Consider the following 16,400-nt stretch of genomic DNA (forward strand, 5'->3'; position numbering starts at 1 on the left):
TTAGTGCAAAAGAACGTCATGTTGCATTGCCCCTTGTGATAGAGACCTTTATTATGCAGTCTGTCGCTTTTATTCTTCACCAGCACAAGTTCATGCAATGCTCAATTTTCTCTTACACTAAATGATCTCACACATTTAGAAGCAATTTTTATTGCCTTTTTGCACCGATGACAACTTAATTGAGGGATCTTGCTCAATCCCTAGGTAGGTATGGTGGACACTTGAAAATAAGATTTGGGTTTAAGGGTTTTTGGATGCACAAGTAGTATCTCTAGTTAGTGAGGAATTTTTGGCTAGCAAAGATAGGGGGCAAGCACCACATGTTAAAGGATCTCTGACAATATGACTTCTCTGTGAATATGAATAAACATAGATCATTAAGTTGTCTTCCTTGTCCAACGTCAACAATTTTGCCATATAATATTTTGATGGGGGGCTCACAATCACAAAAGATTTCTAGGATAATATATTTATATGTGAATCTTCTCTTCCCTTATTAATTCTTTCTTGAGTTGCATCTGTCGGATTTCGGGTTCCGGCAAAACCCTTGAGGTTCGAACACTGGGGTGCGCATGAAGATCTCTCCCTACCTACTCATGCCCTCATCCTCACCGCGATCTCAAAGCTTAGCGCGTCGAACCCGCAAGAAGAGAGACACAAGAGGTATACTGGTTCGGGCCACCGATGTGGTGTAATACCCTACTCCAGTGTGGTGTGGTGGATTGCCCCTTGGGTTGAGCATGAACAGTTACAAGGGAAGAACAGCCTCCTGAGGAGAGGTGCTCTTGTGCTTGGTGGTGGCTCTGTTCGAGGTGAGATCCAGCCTTTTCCTTTGGTGGTGGCTAGTCCTATTTATAGAGGCCTTGGTCTTCTTCCCAAATATTGAGCGAGAAGGGATCCAACAATGGCCAAATTCGAAGGGGGACAACTAGTACAAGTTATCCTGACTAAAGGTGGTCTTCGCCTGCCAAAGGCTCTGGTGGTGATGCCATCTTGGGCTCCACGGTGACCTCCGTCTTGTCGTCCATCTGGTCTTGATCTTGTTTGCACTGATATGGAAACCTTTGCCTGATGCCTCGGGACTCCTCGCCTGCGCTTGCCTCTTTAGCACCAAAGAGGAAACAAGGACACTGCGCGCGCTGGCGCCCGCCTGGCTCCAGTCATCATGGCTTGCGTCACAGGAACCTCGTGAGGTGTCCCTTGCCTTGATCTCTCCGCCCCTCGCGATCCGGCCTGGTGAGGCCGCCCCCGAGGAGGTCTTGTGTCGTTCGCCCTCGCGAGGGTCTTGAGTACTTGCCGGTGAAGATGGGTCGTACAGGGCCGCTGGTGAAGCCACGCTGTGGGCCGCAGGCAGGCAAGTCTGGGAACCCCCGTTCCCAGGACCCCAACAACATCATTCACTAATGCTATGTTTGTCAATCTCTAATAAAATTTTCTACTTATACTTTTCCTTATGTGGTTCCATCACCTACCATAAGATTAGTATATGATCTTCTTGATTTATTTCCTTTCTTTTTATTTATTTCCTTCCCTTCTATTTATTTCCTTTCTTTTAATTTGCAACAAGAAAGTAAAGAAAGCAAAAACTGAAACTAAACTTTATTATATATCTTGCACATGATTACAAGGATAGATCACTAAGAAAACTCACAAAGAAGAAAGGATCGAACTAAACATTTATTCATCTAAAGCAAAAGATCGAACTAAAATAAATAAAGGTAAAAAGATAGTGGGGATGATACGATACCGGGGCACCTCCCGCAAGCTTGGCGGAAGCCAAGGGGAGTGCCCATACCCGATACTCAGTTATCTTTTGGTGATGAAGAAGAATGTGGTGGTGCAGTGGTGGTTTCCAGTATAACCATGAGTAGATCCTTCAAGCCTTGGATCTCCCGAAGGGCTTGATGAATTAGCTCACCGTTTCTCTTCACTTCAGCCATTATGTGTTTATTTTCCGGGCCCCAAGGGTTTATTCCTGCACTGTTTTCTCTTGGGCGAGATATGTCCCAATTGTACGGTATATGCCTACGAGGAGTATTCTCGAACCCATAGTTATGAATCAAATTACGAAAATTGTTACGATGTAACCTGTGTAAGGGCCTCCTTGGCCGGGTTTCTTCTTGCACTTCAAGGCTCTCTTGATTATTTGGTGACCTCATAGCTTGATGAGGATTCGGGTGAGTGGAGATGCCGGCCAAGGTGCCTCTCTCGGAAGCCGGAGAGTGAACCCGAAAAGTATTTTCCTCCTCTTCCTCCATAGCCACCTCTTCAACTTCCTCTCTTCTTAGATCCTCCTAAACCGCCCATGCGTCTTCTTCACCATTGTTGGAGGGTGAGGAAGACATGAGGCTAGCCTGGCTGAATCTGACAGGAAACAGCAAGAAAAGAAAACAGAGGATTTCTCCGCGATACGTGGTCAACAGGTTCGGGGAGTATATATGGATATTTTTATCTGGGGGGACAAGCAAATAGTAGAAAACGGAATCCGGAAGCTGCCCCAGGTGGGCACAACCCACCTGGGCGCGCCAGGCAAGCTTGGCGCGCCCTGGTCTTGTGCCCACCAGTGTACGCTTCGTGGAAGTTTCTTATTTTCCTATTTTTAAAAATATTCCAAAACTGACAAAAAATATTTTTGTGGATTTTTCGGAGTCCGCTTACTTAACGTATCATGTACCTCCTTATTTTCATGATTCTGGAGTGTTCCGGAAGGACTCTTTTATGTGTTCTTCCGATGTCAAAGTTTGGACAATATTACTTTCAACATTAATGGGCATACCTGCAGGTTAGTACCTTCGGCATTATTTATTTTGATGGCTCCAGACCGATAAACCTCCTCGATAACATAGGGGCTTTCCCATTTTCAGAGGGGTTTTCCTGCACAGAATCTGAAATGATAGTTGTACAAAAGAACATATTCTCCAAAATTAAACTCACGCTTTTGGATTCTTTTGTCATGCCATTAACTGTGGGGACCCTGACTCATAAGTCGTGATCACCGAATGCACGTGTACAGTGATCCCAGAGATCAATGCTCACTGAACACACAGTAGCTGAATAACAAGAGTCTTACATCCATACATATCGTCTTACATAAATTATGACCATTATGGTCAAGTCTTGAGCATAACTTCGCAGCGGAAATCTTCGTCGATAACTGGGACCCATGCCATCTGCCTTAACCCTACAGGCATTCTGACTGGGAAGCGTCCTAGCTCGCACGATCGTCACCAAAGAACTCTTCAATATATCTTGTCTCTCATGCCTGGCCAATAAAATAACCAGTGGCAAGCCAATGATTACTTTGAATGTACTCGCAAGCAACCCATGTTTTGGTTCAATATACAACAATGCATGATATAGGTAAAGTTTTGCAGAAAGCTAGTTTTGAGTGCAATGACATGTTCGACAACTTGGAAGACGTGCATCAGGAGAATTCAAGTAACCATGAGGACAGGTTACAGATATCAACATAAATAGAGTGGGCATCAACCCAACTCAATTATGTCAAGTCCTTTGACTTGACCCAAGTAGTTCTTCCACTTATCCAAACACACTCACCAGGTTTCGTAAACATGTGGACGTAGCCCAAGAGCGGTTACCCAACTGTCCTTGACCGTGGACACGGCTATTCAAATAGTTTTACACTCTGCAGAGGTTGCACACTTTACCCACAAGATCCGGGGAACTTCCGTGTCATCCACGACCCGCGGTACCTCAAGTACCCGGGGTAAGCACCCGATCACTATCTTTCCCTAGACGACACTAACATGGAGTCCACTCGATTGGTAGTAACCCCCGTGCCCAACATTTCACATCTTAAAATTGTGGAGCCTCGCTCAGCCTCGCTCCCATATTTATCACATACCACTGGCACGGGGTACCAACGGTGTGTCCGGTGCCCCATAAAAATGTTCTTGGCCGCCCTACCTGGCACGACCCCGTCCCGAGAGAGCGCACCAACAACTCTCCCGTCACTAGTAATGCGGGCTCCAAGCTAGCATCGGCCTAGGTAATCAATAATGCCCTTTCCCATATAAGGGTAGAGTGGTTGCGCATGTAAGGTTGGAATAACGGTCGCAACTTAAACCAATCCATTTATGAAACCACACTCACATATCCTTCTCCGGTACACCACTTCTTTGTCAAGTGGTTACCTAGCTCAACATCTCCCTCGGGCGTTAGTGGCACCCAACGGGGTTTTCAAAAAGTCTTTGGGAGCATACTTGCCTCCATCACCATGCATATACCCGTCCCATTTGCGTAGCATCTACTTTAGCATCCTATCTACTCCCACCCGCATAACCCTCGTAGGAAGGTAGGGTCATGCACAATGCAAGTATCAACAAGGAAGCAACAAAGGCAACCCACTGAAGTGGTTACCATCTCATCATGATTCCGATGCAACAATAGTAAAGTGCTATATGACATGCATAAAAAGGGTTTCATGGACATGGTAAAAGGGCTGCTTGCCTGGTTCATCAGAGCCTTGAAATCTTCTGGTCCTTCTCCAAGTACTCCGTCTACTTCGTCAACTAACGCCGGAAGCAACCATAATAAGCAACACAACAAGGTAGAAAATAAAAGTGCTCTAAAAATATTAATTTGACTTTTCTAGGACATCTCTGGTTATATGAAAAATAACCAGAGTAGTTTCATTAGAATTGGGTCAGTGGATATTTCTAAACATTTTGATATGATGGAATCAAGGGGTTTATGGATTTGCAAGAAGTGTACAGAAATATATTTTTGAAAAATGAGCAAAGGCACCCATTTAACAAAACATGATTTTAGAAGCATCCAGGAGTTGGTTTCACTGGATTTGGAGTTGAAATGATTTTCCTATGAATTTGCAAAGTTGACAAATATGAAGAAATGGCTCATTATTTTGTGTGGTACATAAAGTATTACTAAAAATGTTCATAAACTAAGTTATGAACTTAGAAGCATCTAGGAATTTGAATCATGGAATTTGGATCAACTTTGAGCTCTCTGTGATTTTCTAAAGTTCATCACAGAAATGGAAAATGGGGTTTTGATAAATATGTGTGAAGAAAAGTTTCCTGGAAAAATTTGCAAACAGCACCATGTGATAGATCATGATTTATGGATACCCTAGAAATTTGAATCATCAAATTTGGAGTTAATTTGATTTATTTAAGTGCTTTTGAAGTCTACTTGGAAAAAGAAAAAGGGAAAGGGGGCTTTACCCTTATCATGCGCGCAAGGCAAGAGATAGGCAGCGGGCCGGCCCAGCTGCTCGCCCGCGCGCGGGCTGTCGACGCAGGAGGCGCACTCGAGCGAGTACGCCTTCCCCGAGCGAAGGCGGTGGCAGGCAGAGCTAGGGGGTATGTATTTAGCGACAATATAATTAGCATAGTCAGCATACCAAGGTGTACTATTAGAAACATTTATTGCAGCAAATTGCTCATCAGGAAAACTATCATCAATAGGTAGTGGATCATCAAAAACATTCTCCAACCTAGACAGGTTATCAGCTACAGGGCTCTCCGCTCCTTTTCTATCAGTGATATGCAAATCGAATTCTTGTAGCAAGAGAACCATCGAATAAGCCTAGGTTTGACATCTTTCTTTTCCATAAGATACTTTATTGAAGCATGATCAGTGTGAACAATTACTTTTGAATCTACAATATAGGATCTAAATTTATCACAAGAAAACACCACTTCTAGAAATTCTTTTTCAGTAGTAGCATAATTTCTTTGTGCACTGTCTAGATTTTTACTTCCGTAGTGACTAACATTCAGTTTCTTATCAACTCTTTGTCCTAGAACAGCACCAATAGCATAATCACTAGCATAACACATAATTTAAAAAGGCAGGTTCCAATCAGGTGGTTGAACAATAGGTGAAGAAATTAAGGATTTCTTGAGTGTTTCGAAGGCTTCTAAACAATCATCATCAAAAACGAAAGAAATGTCCTTTTGCAAAAGATTTGTAAGAGGCCTGGAAATTTTAGAAAAGTCTTTGATAAATCTCCTATAGAAACCAGCATGACCAAGGAAACTACGAATACCTTTGATATCTTTTGGACATGGCATTTTCACAATTGCATCAACCTTAGCTTTGTCCACCTCAATACCTATTTAAGTGATTTAATGGCCCAAAACAATACCTTCGTTAACCATAAAGTGGCACTTCTCCCAATTCAAGACAACATTTGTTTGCTCACATCTCTGCAAAACTCGATCAAGATTGCTTAAACAATCAACAAAAGACTTCCCATAAACAGAAAAGTCATCCATGAAAACCTCAACAATCTTTCCACAAAAGTTAGAGAATATAGCAATCATACATATTTGAAAGGTAGCAGGTGCATTGCATAAACCAAAAGGCATACGTCTATAAGCATAAGTTCCAAAAGGACAAGTAAAAGTGGTCTTTTCTTGATTAGGTTGAGAAACAGGTATTTGTGAAAACCCAGAATATCCATCAAGGAAGCAAAAATGTGTGTGCTTAGAATATCTTTCAAGCATTTGATCAATAAAAGGCAGAGGGTAATGATATTTTCTAATTGCTTTGTTTAATTGTCTAAAATCAATTACCATTCTATAGCATTTAACAATTCTTTGTGGAATAAGTTCATTCTTATCATTTGGAACAACAGTAATACCTCCTTTCTTAGGGACACAATGGACAGGACTTACCCATCTACTATCAGTTGTAGGATAGATTATACCTGCTTCTAGAAGTTTTAATATTTCCGTTCTTAGCACTTCTTTCATCTTCGGATTTAACCGTCTTTGGTGATCAACAACAGGTTTAGCATCAGGTTCCATATTAATTGTGGGGACCCTGACTCATAAGTCGTGATCACCGAATGCACGTGTACATTGATCCCAGAGATCAATGCTCACTGAACACACAGTAGCTGAATAACAAGAGTCTTACATCCATACATACCGTCTTACATAAATTATGACCATTATGGTCAAGTCTTGAGCATAACTTCGCAGCGGAAATCTTCGTCGATAACTTGGACCCATGCCATCTGCCTTAACCCTACAGGCATTTCAACTGGGAAGCGTCCTAGCTCGCACGATCGTCACCAAAGAACTCTTCAATATATCTTGTCTCTCATGCCTGGCCAATAAAATAACCAGTGGCAAGCCAATGAGTACTTTGAATGTACTCGCAAGCAACCCATGTTTTGGTTCAAGATACAACAATGCATGATATAGGTAAAGTTTTGCAGAAAGCTAGTTTTGAGTGCAATGACATGTTCGACAACTTGGAAGACGTGCATCAGGAGAATTCAAGTAACCATGAGGACAGGTTACAGATATCAACATAAATAGAGTGGGCATCAACCCAACTCAATTATGTCAAGTCCTTTGACTTGACCCAAGTAGTTCTTCCACTTATCCAAACACACTCACCAGGTTTCGTAAACATGTGGACGTAGCCCAAGAGCGGTTACCCAACTGTCCTTGACCGTGGACACGGCTATTCAAATAGTTTTACACTCTGCAGAGGTTGCACACTTTACCCACAAGATCCGGGGAACTTCCGTGTCATCCACGACCCGCGGTACCTCAAGTACCCGGGGTAAGCACCCGATCAATATCTTTCCCTAGACGACACTAACATGGAGTCCACTCGAATGGTAGTAACCCCCGTGCCCAACATTTCACATCTTAAAATTGTGGAGCCTCGCTCCCATATTTATCACATACCACTGGCACGGGGTACCAATGGTGTGTCCGGTGCCCCATAAAAGTGTTTTTGGCCGCCCTACCTGGCACGACCCCGTCCCAAGAGAGCGCACCAACAACTCTCCTGTCACTAGTAATGCGGCCTCCAAGCTAGTATCGGCCTAGGTAATCAATAATGCCCTTTCCCATATAAGGGTAGAGTGGTTGCGCATGTAAGGTTGGAATAACGGTCGCAACTTAAACCAATCCGTTTTTGAAACCACACTCACATATCCTTCTCCGGTACACCACTTCTTTGTCAAGTGGTTACCTAGCTCAACATCTCCCTCGGGCGTTAGTGGCACCCGACGGGGTTTTCAAAAAGTCTTTGGGAGCATACTTGCCTCCATCACCATGCATATACCCGTCCCATTTGCGTAGCATCTACTTTAGCATCCTATCTACTCCCACCCGCATAACCCTCGTAGGAAGGTAGGGTCATGCACAATGCAAGTATCAACAAGGAAGCAACAAAGGCAACCCACCGAAGTGGTTACCATCTCACCATGATTCCGATGCAACAATAGTAAAGTGCTATATGACATGCATAAAAAGGGTTTCATGGACATGGTAAAAGGGCTGCTTGCCTGGTTCATCAGAGCCTTGAAATCTTCTGGTCCTTCTCCAAGTACTCCGTCTACTTCGTCAACTAACGCCGGAAGCAACCATAATAAGCAACACAACAAGGCAGAAAATAAAAGTGCTCTAAAAATATTAATTTGACTTTTCTAGGACATCTTTTGTTATATGAACAATAACCAGAGTAGTTTCATTGGAATTGGGTCAGTGGATATTTCTAAACATTTTGATATGATGGAATCAAGGGGTTTATGGATTTGCAAGAAGTGTACAGAAATATATTTTTGAAAAATGAGCAAAGGCACCCATTTAACAAAACATGATTTTAGAAGCATCCAGGAGTTGGTTTCACTGGATTTGGAGTTGAAATGATTTTCCTATGAATTTGCAAAGTTGACAAATATGAAGAAATGGCTCATTATTTTGTGTGGTACATAAAGTATTACTAAAAATGTTCATAAACTAAGTTATGAACTTATAAGTGTCTAGGAATTTGAATCATGGAATTTGGATCAACTTTGAGCTCTCTGTGATTTTCTAAAGTTCATCACAGAAATGGAAAATGGGGTTTTGATAAATATGTGTGAAGAAAAGTTTCCTGGAAAAATTTGCAAACAACACCATGTGATAGATCATGATTTATGGATCCCCTAGATATTTGAATCAGCAAATTTGGAGTTAATTTGATTTATTTAAGTGTTTTGAAGTCTACTTGGAAAAAGAAAAAGGGAAAGGGGGCTTTACCCTTATCATGCGCGCAAGGCAAGAGATAGGCAGCGGGCTGGCCCAGCTGCTCGCCCGCGCGCGGGCTGTCGACGCAGGAGGCGCACTCGAGCGAGTACGCCTTCCCCGAGCGAAGGCGGTGGCAGGCAGAGCCCGTCTCCACTTAACGGGGTGGGGCGAGGCCCACTAGCCAGCGGCTCCGCCTTGCTGGCTGATCGACAGGGGCGCCCGGCTGTCGGGTTCGTCTCCCTCCCCCCGCTCGAACCGATCAGCGGCAGGAGCGACTTGCCGTCGCTCGCGCCGGCGACCCAGGCAGCCTCCGGCGACGTTCCACCCACCAGCGTGGTCAGCGCGAAGGGGCGCATCCATCCATGTGTCACACGCATGCCGGAGAGGACCAGGTCAAGGAGAACGCCGACCGTGGGGGACGTGGCCGATGGCGATGGCGGGCACGGCGCTCCGGCCGTCGGGAGGAGTAATCGGAGTGCGGGGGAGCTCCGCGGGGGCAGTAGAGATGCAAAGTAACCCATAGGTGGGGAGGAGGGGGCCTGGACGACGAGAATTTAGGCGGTGGTCGGCAGTTTGGCTCCGGCCATGGACGAGGTTGGAGGGCGGGAGGAGGGGAGTGGGTCGGTCCAGGGGGTGTACGGGAGGGAGAGAAAGCCAAAGGAGTAGAGAGGGGGCTCGGGGTGGCCTTAAATAGAAGGGGGCGAGGTGCACCATGGACGGGTGCGCCGGCGAGGTCGTTGCCGTTGCTAGGTGTCACGGGGGCTCGCGTGTGCGTGTCCGGGGCATTTGTAGAGATGGTCTACGGCCAGGGGAAGGGAGAGAAGGAGTGGGGAGAGCTCCGGTTGGAGCCACGAACTCGCGCCCGCATAAGCCGAGCCGGGCGGCTCTGGCCACGCGTTGCTGGAGGTGATAGAGAGGGAGAGAGGAGGGGGCCAGCAGGGTTGTCGTGGTGCGGACGTCGAGGGCCTCGACTGGCGCGCTGGGGCGGCCCGAGGTGGTGGGGGAGCGCGGCGTCAACGGTCGGGTGCTCTGCCAAGCGCTCCAGAGCGCGTCTTTGGCCGGCATCCGCGGCTTTTCTGCGCGCACTCGTGCGTCCACTTGTGTCTGGCAGCTGCAGGGGGTATGGGCAAAAGCTGAGGAGAGCCTTGGATGCTCTGGAATGTCAAGGAGGGAGAGAGAGGCTGCGAGAGAGAGAGAATGCTGCTGCCCAGAGAAGAAAAATGGGGTTCTACCCCCCTTAATCATGGCTCCTCGGGCAGGGAAAGATGCAGGAGGTAGAGGAGGAGCAGGTGAGGCCGTGGGATAAAGTTCAGCTCATGGAGATTAGTGGAAGACGTCAAAAATGGAATTTTGGTAAAGTGGCAGAAGGTGTTTGATGCTTGTTTGGTTTAGCAAATGATCTATATTTGGCATGAGACTCCACAAGGTGAAATGGCACATATAATTAGGTTCTTCAACCAATTTTGAGCTCATTTGGGAAAAGTTGCCAATGCAACTTTTGTAAACCCTAGAAATTAGCAGAAATGGACTTTCCAAGATTTAGTCATGCAAATCTATTCTCCTTGATTCACCACTTAGTGTAGTGTCATAATTTGAGGTTCTGAACATGTCCACAAAACTTGTGATCAAAAGGAGAAAGTTGCCAATGTAAAGTTGTTCAAACTTGGTTCTGGACAGGAAGGGTTTTGGGGCACTTTGATCAAGTTAACTTGTTCTCCAACTTGTGCCACTTGGTATAGATGCATTATTACACCATTTGAGCATGTGCACCAAGTTTGAGAGCATTTGGACATGTTTGATAGTGCAAAGTTGTTCAAACTTGAAAAAGGACAGAAGTGGTTTTGAGAGGGTTTCATGGGGTTATACTGTTCTTCATGACATGAGACTTGGCAAGATCATCAAACATGTCATATGTGACATGCTATAATTTTCTTGGAATATTTTTGGGGAATATTTCCTTTGTAAATACTTCAAAGCTTGAAATATCCAGAAAGGGTTTTTGAGGGATTTGACTAATATTTTGAACATGACCATGTGTTGAAACTCTTATATATGTACAATATATGTCCACTGAGTTTCCCTAGGTTTTTCCCAAATATTTTTAAAGCAATAAAATAATTTTAACCTATTAAAGACCATTTCTGGACTTAAGAAAAAGCCTTTAAATAAAATAGGAAAAAAAATTTAAAATTATATTTTTGTCATTTCTGGGTGTCCTATATCTAATAGGAGTCAAATATATTTTTGGAAAGATTTTTACTGCCCTTAATTAAGTACTTGCAGTGCAAATCTCAATTTAGGGGTTTTTGGAAAACTAATTTTTGAAATTACTATTTGGCCAAATTGTTTTTGTAAGAATTATTTTTATGTCCTATACACATGGCATGATCATTGGGCAAGGTTTCGGATCAAGGAGAAGGAGTATAAGAGTTGGAAAATTTATTTGATTTTTAGGGCACTTGCAAACAGTAGTCAAACATTCAATGAAAGCAAAGACAAAACACTCAAAAGTTTTTGTCAAACCACATTTTATCATGATTCATTAGCTTAAGTGTTGTGGCATGAAAATCAGGGTGTGACAGACCTACCCCCCTTACAAGAATCTCGTCCCCGAGATTCCCAAACTAGGTGCGGAAAGGAGTATGGAGACTTGGATTTGGGGTAGTCTTCACGTCCTCATACTGCTTCTGCTTCCGAGTGGTGCTCCCTTGAACTTGAAGTACTTGATGGTGTGGCTTCGTGTATGACGTTCTTCTTGATCCAGGTTGCTAATGGGTAGCTCGCGGTAGGTTAGATTGGGCTAGGGGTCGATGGTTTGGTGATCGATATCCTTGTAGAGATCGGGCTTATCAGGAAGTTGGAAACACTTCCAGGGTTGTGATGCATGGAAAACGTTGTGCACATCAGGTAACTCAGGTGGCAACTCTAGCTGGTAACTGTCTATTTCTCGTCTTGCAGTGATCTCGAAGGGGGGCGGTAAATCTTGGTGTGAGCTTCCTTTTGACATGGAAATGCTCGGCTTCTTTAATAGGAGTGGTTTGCAGATACGCGTGGTCTTCGATGAGGAAGTTCACTTCTTGACGATGGTGGTTGGTATAATTCTTCCTCCTTGACATGGCGGTCTTCAGATGTTCCCTAACCAGCTGAACAACTCTTCTTCCGTCTTCAGGTGGACATGCATGTCCTCAAATAAAGATGATAACTAACTTGCCCAAGTACTCTATGAAGTATATGGGGTATGTAGAGTGGGCTGAGGCAGTGGTGGTGGTCACTGTTGAGTATTGGCCAAACTCTCCTCGTCCTAGGTCCAAAGCCCATGGTCATGATCCAGCCATGTTGTGGCTTGGTAGGGCTTAAGGGTTTCAAGGATTCTAGGGTGCGAGTGAACGTTTATCATCTTATCCTTGAGCACAATTCCTGAGATGCCAATTGTTCTATCTAGTCCTCCAAACAGATCACCTTATACCGCTGAAAGCATCATTCCGTATAGGTCAACTCCAATCATCACTCATGTGATTCATAACCTCATGGCTCCCGAGAGGAGGTCTAACGAAATCGTATATGTCTATGATCCCCGAACCCATATGTATGGCTACCCCTAAAAATCCATGGGTAGAGCATATAAGCTGCTAAGCTTGAATTTAATCACCACAACCCAAGTGCTCAGTCTATTGATCCAAGGTCCATGATAGTGCATCTCTATCCTAAAGAAACACGTCGTATGCCACTCCAAGATCTTGGTGCCTTCCTATGAATCAACTCCAGCAGCCCATTATCTTCCGTCAATCACTACACAATCCATTAATTCTACAAATCCAATGTTTATGGTGTTCCACATGATCTCCTAATGTCCTATAATCCCCAGATACTTGAAAGGGCTATCTTTGCTATAGTCAGTCCATCGATTCCCATTATCGGGGTCGAGTAAACTCCAAGGTCAGGCTTATATAGATCCCTAAATCAACTCCAACAATTTATCCAATATCCTAGTTTACCGTGTACCGAGAACATGGTATCATGATCGAGATCTTTAATCTAAATCCAATTTACTCTGAACCATGTAGACTTACTCAGCACCTTTACTCCACTAGGGTCACCTATTAATCCAAATCTAATGTCCTACGAGAATTCATACACGTTTCCCCCGAAGTCATATTCGTAATGTCAACAACCTCCTATTGATATTATCTGATCAAGTCAAAATCGTATTCCTCCAAGAATCTCAGCTTGTGATCCTAATTGTCCAATTTACTCAGGGGCAATGAGAGTCATGCTACTCTATTAACTGATCCCACCAAGTTCATCTACCAACATGAAAGCCTCATAATCCACCAAATAGTCTCATATAATTCTCAAAGTCATTGATATAAACTCATCAAGTCATTTGTCCTCTATTCCTATATCCTCAAATTGGTCTTCCCTATGGCATCGTTAGTTTGGTGCTATCTTAAGATGATCACGTGCTCGTTCACTATGCCCACAGTTCCATAATGAACCCAGTGATAAGCAAGGCTTACTGTAGCTTAACTTGTTCTCTTGTGATTCCGTAGGTTAAGCTCATGTTTAAGGATTTGTTATGGGGTATCTTGTGAAATCTCGAAGGGTCTAGGAATGGGTTTCCAGTCTGGAGGGTTGAACATAATTCTACGGGTTGCACTTGGTCGTGGAGATTGTAGCAGAAGTCTTCATTGCTAGTTGGCTGTTGAGGCAGAATCCTTGGTGTAGCTTGTCTTGCCGGTCTTCAGTTGAGGAGAGAGATGAGAGGGAAAAGTAGCATAGAGGAGGTGGGATGCCTAAAGGGGGCTTCTATAGTGCAACCGCAAACAAACAGGTGCAAAAAGGGCCAAACAAAAGAAACAAGGTAAGGAAGGTGATATAGTCGCCTACCTGTTGCCTAGGGAAAAAGTGGACTTATATCGAAACACAAACAATAAAAACAAGCAACACACAATCATGGTTTTATTCGAACCATCACACGGACTCGACTGCGCATAGGGGGTACACGACTTATCCTACCCTAGGGGTTCTCGGATTCAGTAGTCGTGCTTTGCTCCGTGCCTCGTGCAGTCTTCTGGGTTTCCCTCAGGTGTTGCTACGTCTCTTGTAGTTGTTCGATGAAACAATCCGGGTTGAGCCTGAAGATTCTTCAACAACTTCTCTCCTATTGAAGTGGTGGGGTGAAGGTGGCTTCTCGTAGCAGGGCATTGACTCGGTCTTCTGTTGTCTCCTTAATCATGACGATCCTTTTTTGTCTTTTAAGGCGTCGATGGTACCATGTAGGTAATACTTTATGCAATGACCTTAACAAGGCATAGTAGTGGTCCAACATGTCGGTTATGTTGATGACAACACCGAGAGCGGGGGATGAAGAGAACCGTTTTCCTGCTCACTATAGTGAGGCGGACCAAATGGCGAGGTTCTCATCCACCGGTGGTTGCCGATACAACAACGGTAAGGACAGGGTTGCTCTATTAGCGATGTATATCATTATCTTGCATATCCTATGCCCTGATCATCGTAGGCCAAGGTTGCATCATCCTGGCGCAAATTCAAAGGTATCACCATCCTCTGGGTCTTCATGTCCTCATTCCTCGAAGACGTATCTTCTGTTGGCATCGTTTGCTCGGGTGTCGCCAATCTTGTGTTCAGAAGAGGTGGGTGAGTGTTTGGCAAGGTGTACTCCTTCGAGGATTACAAGGAATCCTATGGTCAGGGGCATAAGGGTAGTAGCGACCAAAAGTTTTGAAGGGGAAGAGATCAATAAGGAAAATATACCTTAGTTTTCGAAAAACTGAGAAGGGAAGAGAAGTATAGATAGTTTTGAAAAGTAGTAATAGTTTTGGAAATAGTTTCACCCTAACTAACGACCATGCTAACTAAGGCTTCCTACAGTCAGGATGGCTCTGATACCAGCTCTGTGGGGACCCTGACTCATAAGTCGTGATCACCGAATGCACGTGTACAGCGATCCCAGAGATCAATGCTCACTGAACACACAGTAGCTAAATAACAAGAGTCTTACATCCATACATACCGTCTTACATAAATTATGACCATTATGGTCAAGTCTTGAGCATAACTTCGCAGCGGAAATCTTCGTCGATAACTTGGACCCATGCCATCTGCCTTAACCCTACAGGCATTCTGACTGGGAAGCGTCCTAGCTCGCACGATCGTCACCAAAGAACTCTTCAATATATCTTGTCTCTCATGCCTGGCCAATAAAATAACCAGTGGCAAGCCAATGAGTACTTTGAATGTACTCGCAAGCAACCCATGTTTTGGTTCAAGATACAACAATGCATGATATAGGTAAAGTTTTGCAGAAAGCTAGTTTTGAGTGCAATGACATGTTCGACAACTTGGAAGACGTGCATCAGGAGAATTCAAGTAACCATGAGGACAGGTTACAGATATCAACATAAATAGAGTGGGCATCAACCCAACTCAATTATGTCAAGTCCTTTGACTTGACCCAAGTAGTTCTTCCACTTATCCAAACACACTCACCAGGTTTCGTAAACATGTGGACGTAGCCCAAGAGCGGTTACCCAACTGTCCTTGACCGTGGACACGGCTATTCAAATAGTTTTACACTCTGCAGAGGTTGCACACTTTACCCACAAGATCCGGGGAACTTCCGTGTCATCCACGACCCGCGGTACCTCAAGTACCCGGGGTAAGCACCCGATCAATATCTTTCCCTAGATGACACTAACATGGAGTCCACTCGAATGGTAGTAACCCCCGTGCCCAACAGTTCACATCTTAAAATTGTGGAGCCTCGCTCCCATATTTATCACATACCACTGGCACGGGGTACCAATGGTGTGTCCGGTGCCCCATAAAAATGTTTTTGGCCGCCCTACCTGGCACGACCCCGTCCCAAGAGAGCGCACCAACAACTCTCCTGTCACTAGTAATGCGGCCTCCAAGCTAGTATCGGCCTAGGTAATCAATAATGCCCTTTCCCATATAAGGGTAGAGTGGTTGCGCATGTAAGGTTGGAATAACGGTCGCAACTTAAACCAATCCGTTTTTGAAACCACACTCACATATCCTTCTCCGGTACACCACTTATTTGTCAAGTGGTTACCTAGCTCAACATCTCCCTCGGGCGTTAGTGGCACCCGACGGGGTTTTCAAAAAGTCTTTGGGAGCATACTTGCCTCCATCACCATGCATATACCCGTCCCATTTGCGTAGCATCTACTTTAGCATCCTATCTACTCCCACCCGCATAACCCTCGTAGGAAGGTAGGGTCATGCACAATGCAAGTATCAACAAGGAAGCAACAAAGGCAACCCACCGAAGTGGTTACCATCTCATCATTATTCCGATGCAACAATAGTAAAGTGCTATATGACATGCATAAA

The 16,400-nt window shown here is 44.5% G+C and overlaps 1 pseudogene; it reads right to left on the bottom strand.

The window, feature by feature from the left end:
- Positions 1 to 5,573: 5,573 nt before the first annotated feature.
- The window catches only part of LOC123074644 (uncharacterized), a 50,150-nt pseudogene continuing 39,323 nt past the window's right edge, over positions 5,574 to 16,400 (bottom strand).

This window comes from Triticum aestivum, chromosome 3D, assembly GCF_018294505.1.
Source record: "Triticum aestivum cultivar Chinese Spring chromosome 3D, IWGSC CS RefSeq v2.1, whole genome shotgun sequence".
Lineage (NCBI taxonomy): Eukaryota > Viridiplantae > Streptophyta > Magnoliopsida > Poales > Poaceae > Triticum > Triticum aestivum.